This window comes from Camellia sinensis, chromosome 8 (assembly GCF_055761805.1).
Source record: "Camellia sinensis isolate YWXY chromosome 8, ASM5576180v1, whole genome shotgun sequence".
NCBI lineage: Eukaryota > Viridiplantae > Streptophyta > Magnoliopsida > Ericales > Theaceae > Camellia > Camellia sinensis.
The window spans coordinates 108,294,142-108,302,536 of NC_138968.1; positions in this window are offsets into that span (position 1 = coordinate 108,294,142).

The following is an 8,395-nucleotide window of genomic DNA, read 5'->3' on the forward strand; positions in this document are numbered from 1 at the left end:
CCGCATATTTATTGTTCAATTTCTTTACCTGCGTAGACCGCATGATTGTTCAATTTCTTTCCTTGCGTAGACTGCATATTTAATGGTTCGATTTCATTACTTGCGTAGACCACATGTATTGCTTGCGTAGACCGCATCTTCTTTAATTTCAATACTTCCGTAGACCGCATGTTTTGATTGCGTAGACCGCATATCTAATCTCAATACCTGTGTAGACCGCATGTTTTGATTGCGTAGACCGCATCTTTATTTAATTTCAATACCTGCGTAGACCGCATGTATTGCTTGCGTAGACCGCATAATGGTTCGATTTCATTACTTGTGTAGACCGCATGTATTGCTTGCGTAGACCGCATCTTCTTTAATTTCAATACCTGCGTAGACCACATGTTTTGATTGTGTAGACCGCATATCTAATCTCAATACCTGCGTAGACCGCATGTTTTGATTGCGTAGACCGCATATCTAATTTCAATACCTGCGTAGACCGCATGTTTTGATTGCGTAGACCGCATCTTTATTTAATTTCATTACCTGCGTAGACCGCATGTTTTGATTGCGTAGACCGCATGATTTATCAATTTCATTACTTGCGTAGACCGCATGTTTTGCTCGCGTAGACCGCATGATTTATCAATTTCATTACTCGCGTAGACCGCATGCCCCACTTACATGTTTGTATTTCCACAGCATTGTTATGCTCCCCACTTGCTTTGCGCTGTCACGCATTTCGAGTACACTACTATTCTTGCATTGTCATGCATGTTGCTAACAATATTGTACCTGTTAAGTTTGTTTTCTTTTCAGGCACGATATTGTATGTACGGTTCATTTGAGGCTGGTGCAACCAGACGAGCCGCACAGGTATTGTATCCTCCGAGCGAGACGTATTGAGAATTGCATAATTCTCTTACATCCTTTCTGCATTGTAGTGTAGTTCGGTGTATGCTAGCTTAAAATTGTCGCATGTTTGCTTCATTACAGCTTTCTTTGCATGATCATAAGTTATGTCCGGCTCTGTGCATTGTCTTGCATTTTGCCCCTGCCTTCGAGCGCATACCTTGTTTGTCTTGCATGTTCGTCTGAGTCTTCGGCCTTGTCAAAAATGGGTTGTCTCTGGGCTTTGACATTCACTCCCGTCATTGTTATGACTTTCGAGTTCTGTCAAAGAGGGGCAACTATAGACACCCCATTTTTGACCGTCCTCAAGACTTAGACGTCACCATTTGAACACTCGGTGATTATCCATGTTTGTGTTCGTTTGGAGTTCCCGGAGGTCTCGGCTCGCGCGCCTTGCCTCAGGATCTCCGAACTTGACCGTTTAGTGTCTGGTTTCACACCGAACACTTGCATCTTGCCTTTGAGAGGCAGGGTAGGGCTTGTAGACCATCCCCACCCACCACCGGCAGTGGCTAGAGGCCACCGGCTGGTTTTTGCTGCCAACGGCAATTTATATTGCTGGCCGGCACTATTTGTTGCCGGTCAGCACTTTTTAGTGCCGACCGGCACTCTTTTTGGCCAAAGTGACATTTTTGGGCAGCCGACCACTGTTCATCCACTTTATGGAGATATTTTGTGCCAGCTGTGATAGCTGGCACCAACTCTTCCCCCCTCCATACGTGTATGGAGGGATCTCGCTCTAGCCAAGCTTGTTGTATAAGCTTTGCAAGAGGGAGTCCTATAAGAGAGGGGCTTTCCTCTTGGATCTAGGTTAGAACTTTGGAACCAAAAACCAGAGCTTTGAGATATAGATACACTTTATCTCTATATCTCCCTCTCTCCCCTCCTTTGTGTGTGTTTCCTTGGCCTAAAGGTGGTTTTTACCTTACTTTTGCACCATTACACACACTATTACACCTTATTCCGAGATTGAGGAACTTGGGGGGTTGATTCTTGAGTTTTTGGACTGGTTTTGATCAAAAGAAGAGGGCTAGACCATTTGTTCTTCAAGGGTTCTTCAAGGGTGAGCATCTTGCTTTTTATTCCCCAAACTTGCAATAGTTTTCTACCTATCTTGCTTGCTATTTTAGCTCTTGTGTATAACATGAAAAGGGCTTATATTTTCATGCTTTAGAACTTTCATTAAGGTCATTTTGTGGTTTGAGTGCAAACTCACCCTTCTAGGCCTTGTTTGGTCCATTTTGGTGCCTCTTTGGTAAGGCTTTGTTCACTTCAGTGTTTTGGTCCTTTGACCACTAAAAACCAGTTGATTTTCAGTGTTAAAAAAGGTGTTTTGAAGTCTTGCATAGGGGAGGGACACTCCTCTCCCTTATTTGTTTTGTTTCCTTGCTTTTTGGCTTAAAAGGGTAGCATGTGTGCTTGATCATTCTTGGCCTCATTTCAGAAGTTTTTTAGGTGTTTTAGGTCATGTGTAACCTCTATTTTTGGCCGGATTTGTGCCTCCTTGTATGCTTGTAATACTTGCTTTGTATTGCTCCATTTTGCTTAGAAGTGCATCTCATGATTAGGCCATGATTCTTGCGTGTGTTGGCTTAGTTCCGTGAAGCTTTTAGTATTGTTTTTCCATGTTTAAAGTCTGTTGGTTATCCATTTGGTCATGCTTGACATGTTTGTTATGGGTGCTATGTATTTTGGCTTGAAAGCTTTGAGCATGTTGACCTCTAGCATGCATGGTTGTGATCACCCTCATGATTTAACATCATTTAGGACCACATTTTAGTCCAAGAATCATGTTTGTATGTGTGCATGCATGACCTCTTTTATGCCTTGAGGGTGTACCCTCTTATGCCTAGGAATGAGCCTTGGTGCATAAACCTCTTGGGAGTCACCTTAGCTACCATTTTAGGAGGGTTTGGAGTCCTATCTTGGTCTGCAAAATTCTGTTTTTTACTTGTTTTAATCTTGCCATGAGAGGTCATGTTGGTGGGGGTAAGTTGTCTCCTTTTTGTGCCTTAACCTTGGGACCATAAGTTTGCTTGTTAACATGAGATGTTGCCCATCATTTTGAGCACTTTTTGGTGCCGTTTTGGGGTGGACTAAGGTGTGTCCCTTTATGGTTCAAGGCCCCATTGCATGCTTGTTTCATGTGTATTGCATGGTTGCTTCATTAAGCCTCGTAGCATGCTAATCCCATTCCCAAATTGGTCTATGTTTGCATCACATTTGCACCTTGCATGCTTGGCATTACACATTTGTCATGTTGGTTGCATAGTACTTGTTGTGCCTTGCATCTTGGTATCATGTTGCATGTTGAGCCATGTTTGCATAACATGCATTGCATTTACTTGGTTTGGGGAATAAAAACTATAACCAAGCATTTTCATCACATCAGCATCACTGTAAATTGTTTCAACCCAACATCTAAACTATAACCAAGCCATGTATAGTACATATCTATGTTTGCTCTTTTTCCACCAACCATGTAATGACTCGGATTTTAATTCACATTGGATTGATGTAAAGTGGTGTCCGTCACCTTAAAACTTGTATGGTTGACAGACTCTTGATATTGATGGGTTGGTAAGTGAACTTTAAATATTATAATTGAGGACCTTTGGGTGATGTTTGGAACCTTAATTGAAGCCTTAACAAGGTATTTAGGTAAGATTAGATAAAGAGCCCCAAGTTTGAGTTTGAGTTTTTCACTAACCTTCACTCTTTTGCCCTTTTCTCCTTCCATACTTTGAATTTGAATGTGAGGCTGGAACCATTGAAAAGCTTGTTTCCGGGGCTTCAATTTGGACATAAGAACGACCTAAAACGGAGTCCGAATGAGAGAGTTACACTTGTTTGAATTTTGAGTTTCTGTGCTGGAAGCATGCTCGCTCGAGCGAGACTTTCTTCGCTCGAGTGAATAGTGCGTTTTTTAGAAACCTAAGAGCTTCTTTTCCTCGCTCGAGCCAAGCTTCCTTCGCACGAGTGACCAGGTCGCTAACAGACATTATAAGGTGAATTTTTAGCCCAAAAATTGTATTTTTTTTCTCCCTCTCTTCTCCTTCCATCTTCCAAACCCGAAAACCTAACCTCCCAAACTCTTGATTTCTTTACTTTTTACCAAAGATTCATCCCAAATCTTCCAAGAAGGTTGAAGAAGAAGCAAGGATCAAGATTTTGACCGATTGTTTTGCAATTTCATTGAAGTTTGAGGATGGGTCTTCATCCATAGCTTCCAATCTTGAGGTAGGGGTCCTAGTTCTCCTTCAATACTTGCATTAATAGATAGATTTGTGGTATTTTGATTGTATAAATACAAAATCTTCATTTTTGAGCATATAGTGTTATATCATGGAATTTGGGGGTTTAGGGTTTGAAGTGTTGGGGTTCAATTGTTGGGTTAAGGTTATGGATTATGAACCTTAGGTGTATAATCAATGGAAAAATTGGAATAAAAAGTAATGGTTTAAGAAGTTTGAATTTTTCTTGAAAATCTTAATTTTTCTTGAAAACCCTAAGTTGATTCATGATGAAAGCTAATGATTTTGCCCAAATTGAAAGTAGAATCATGAAATTGAAAGGTTGAATTGTATATATACAAGTTTAATTGGATTTTGGATGTGTTTGAAAATTATGTTAAAAATTAGCGATTGAACCTTTGTTATGGATATTATAAATTATGCTATAATGTGAAATGAAGATTGGGGAAATGATTTATTAATGATATGGATAACATGAGTGTAGACGGTCCGCGGGGGACCTCGCTACTACAGTTCGGACTCGCGATTTTTGTTGTCGCGGTTCTGAATCTGAACCAAAGAGTCCAAATCTGGCAAATCGTTTTGAGAGAACAGATTTTTTGAAAAGTAATGCCAAACATGGACTGCTTTGCCAGATACAGAGTCGCCACCTAAATATTTTTAAAATGGGGAAATTTAGGAAACCCTGACTCGGTGCCGAAGGCCACATGTCCGTCATCACCGGAGTTGTCTCGGCTCGGGAGCTTGGGTACGATCGGGGAAGGTCAGCTATGAGCACCCCCTTTCGCCCGGTCCGAAGACCGGCCTCTACTAACCATGATATTCTGTTTTGAAAACGTTACGTGTTCTTATTCCATTTATTAGCCTAGAATTACTATGTTATGCGCGCAGCAAACAAGTATAGACTAGATTGCCTAATTTGGAAATAAACATTGCATATCCGTTCGGTTTGAAAATGCTTTGGAATTTGCTACTCGCAACTAGGCTAAAATACGGATTTCAACGAGTTTTTCCAACTCAAACAATCCAACCTTCACCCATAGGCATTCAAAACATTTTATAACACATAAGCATCTAGCCACATGTTAAGCATGCTGTCATGGCAACATTTACACTCATGCGATATGCTAAAGCGGAAATACTTACATCGTACTCCGTGCCAAAAACAAAGAACTTGTTAGCAAACATGCATGATCCAAGTCCATGTTAAGTGCCTAATGCGTCACATACAAAATGTTGCTAAGATAGGCTCGGTTAACCTAGACATGTCATGTGAAAATGCACAATTATCACATATTCAATTTAGAATTTGAAGTACAAATGCGGTTAGCGTGATGTACCGAGCCTAATGCATGCAATACAAATGCATGGATGCACACATGCATAGCATAAGGTATGCTAAATTAAAAGTGTCCTAATCTACCATCATAAGCAGGTAAATAAAAGGGAAGAAAGACGTGAGGTTGGAAGACATACACACACTCACGCACACTTATTACAGATTTCCCCTCACTCGGAGGGACCAAAATAATAATACAAATTAACTAACTACGCAAGCTAATTAATATTTACAAATTGCCTAATTTAATTAACAAATCAAATAGACTAAGAAAAACAGTAAAACGCCTCGAGAAGAGCGCCGCCATGCACAAGCTGCCTCTGTTTTCCTTCCTTTCCTCCTCTGGAGGTTGTCAAAACTTCAGGGTCACATCCCTGGGCACTGTGGAGTACCACCGGCAAGGTGGGATCATCACCGGCACTGGTATGTGTCCATCGGCACAAAGTTGAAGCTGTCGGCAGAGAAAAGGTTGCCGGCCGACACCTTACACTGCCGGTCGGTAGAGTATTCCTGCAGAACCTGCAACTCACAGCAACAGAGGGCAAGGCAAAGCATGGCAGCACATTTCGAGGCATGTATGCACCAACCATGTCTCTTATCATTGTAATGACTCAAAGGGACATGTGTCTCGGTTCTAGGACCACCAATCACACATTTCCATGCATGATGGCCCAAAGAATCAAGCATGCAACTTTGATTTCAAATGTATGCAAACCAATCAAACAAAACTCCCAATCCCTATCACCCAAGTCAAGGGACAAGGAATGCATGCATGATGCAATGCAACCTAGGCATACAAGCTAAGGATGCGACATGGCAAGGCAAGGCACTTATGCAAGCATACAAGCGTACATATGGCAATGCAAATGGATGGCAAGATGGTCTTATACATGAATTAGGCAACTCTAATAAGGCCTAAAACAGTAGCCGAAGTGCCCAAAAAAGTGATGGCTAAATGGCATGCACACACACATGTATGTAAGGACCAACACTTAGGCACAAAGCAAGCAACATTCAAGCACACTTGAAAGAGGCATTTATGGACTAAAAGCATGCAACATAAGCTTTGAAAATCATGCTAATGCATGGTGCCAAACCAAGCAATAAACCAAGCCAAACATGCAACAAATAGTCCAAGTGTTCAAAGCAAATCAAAGGAGCATTGAACTACAATTAACAAGACCAAACAAGGCATGCATTAAGCAACCAAAAACAGGTTTATAGCACGTTAAAACAAGGCTAAAGGACTCTTTAGATGGCATCTAAATGGCCCAAATACAAAGGCATACACCATGGCCAAAACATGGAGCATTGCAACACATGCTTTCAAAGCATTAAAGAGGCATGCAAGGCAATCAAACAAGCATGGAAATGTGACTGAAATGGCATATAGGATGATCCCAAATCACCAAAACAATGCAAAGATGGCATGCTACACATGCACATACTCAAGGCCAACAAGCCCAAATACAAAGGAGCTATATCAAGCATGCCAAAATCAACCCAAACAACCTAGGACAGACCTAGAACATGGCAAGATAAGCACATAATCTTCACAAGACTAAGCCTAAAACATGCTCCAACAAAGGCTAACAACCTAAGGCACATTAAGGCATAAACAAGGCATTACATGGCAACTATGCTAAGCATGCATGGAGTTCCAAAACCAACTTAAAATCATGTTATATTATGAATGTATAAGCATGAAAAACAAACCAAACATGCTCAACACACACTCAAGCATAGGCTTCCTTAAGAGGCCAAAATATGTCCTTTTCAAGGACAACAAGGAGAGGGGGTGACCCTCTCCTTCTTGGGACTTCAAAGCATCATCTTCACCACTGAAATCCCTCAAGATTTCAGTGGTAAAGAGACCTCAACACCAAAATCCCGGAGCTAGCACAAAATGGCTCAAAATGAGGCCTTTCAAGGCCTAAGGGTGGTCAACAACCCTCAAACCACAAAACACTCTTAATAAACAATAAAGAGGGCTTAAAAACAGAACTTTTTTATGTTATACAATAAGCACAAAAACAGCTCTAAGACTAGTAGAAAATCAATGCAAAAATGGGGAATAAAGGTGCAAGTTTCTTACCCTTGATGATCTCTTCACAAATGATGCTCCAATGGCCTCCTTTAGCTTGAATCCAATCAAGAAACTCAAGAACAAGCCCTTAGAACCCTAGTTTCAAGAGGAAGGTGAAACACTAGGTGTTTGTGTGCAATAGTAAGACACAAAGCACCTAGTGAACAAAAGAGAGGGAAAGAGAGAGAGAAAGTGTATATCTAACCCTAACCCTAGAAAAACCAGAGCTTGGTCTGTATTTTCCTCTCTAAAAAATGTCTAAAAGCTCTCCTCCTCTCCTTTACAAGAGAGCCTCTTCTATCTCTCTTGTAAAGCTTACAAGACAAGCTTTACAAGAGGGAGATCCCTCCATACACGTGTAACGCCCTCAAAAAGGTAACATTAAACCCATCAAATAAGACCTGCATTTACATTTAAACTAACCGCATTCATTTATTCATTAGAATTCCATTACATAAGTATTACATGTTAACATCATAACAAAATGCCCTACGGGCTTACAGCTTTCCAAGTTAACACTTGGTTACAACAAAAGAGTACTAACTCGTTTACACATTAAGCCCTAGGCTTGAAGTTACATGTAATACATCAGAAGTTAAGCGACAAAAGTATGTCCGCCACTAGCCTCCCAGCTATGTCCTTGGAGGTGGCATGCTTCCTGCACCTGAAAATGATATTCCCATATAGGGTGAGCCACAGCCCAGTAGAAATACACTAAACCAACCATGGACAATGACTAAAATATTAGCAATTGATAATTGGTCAACACTGATACAATCACATAAATTACATATTTATGCCAACGACTTACAAGTC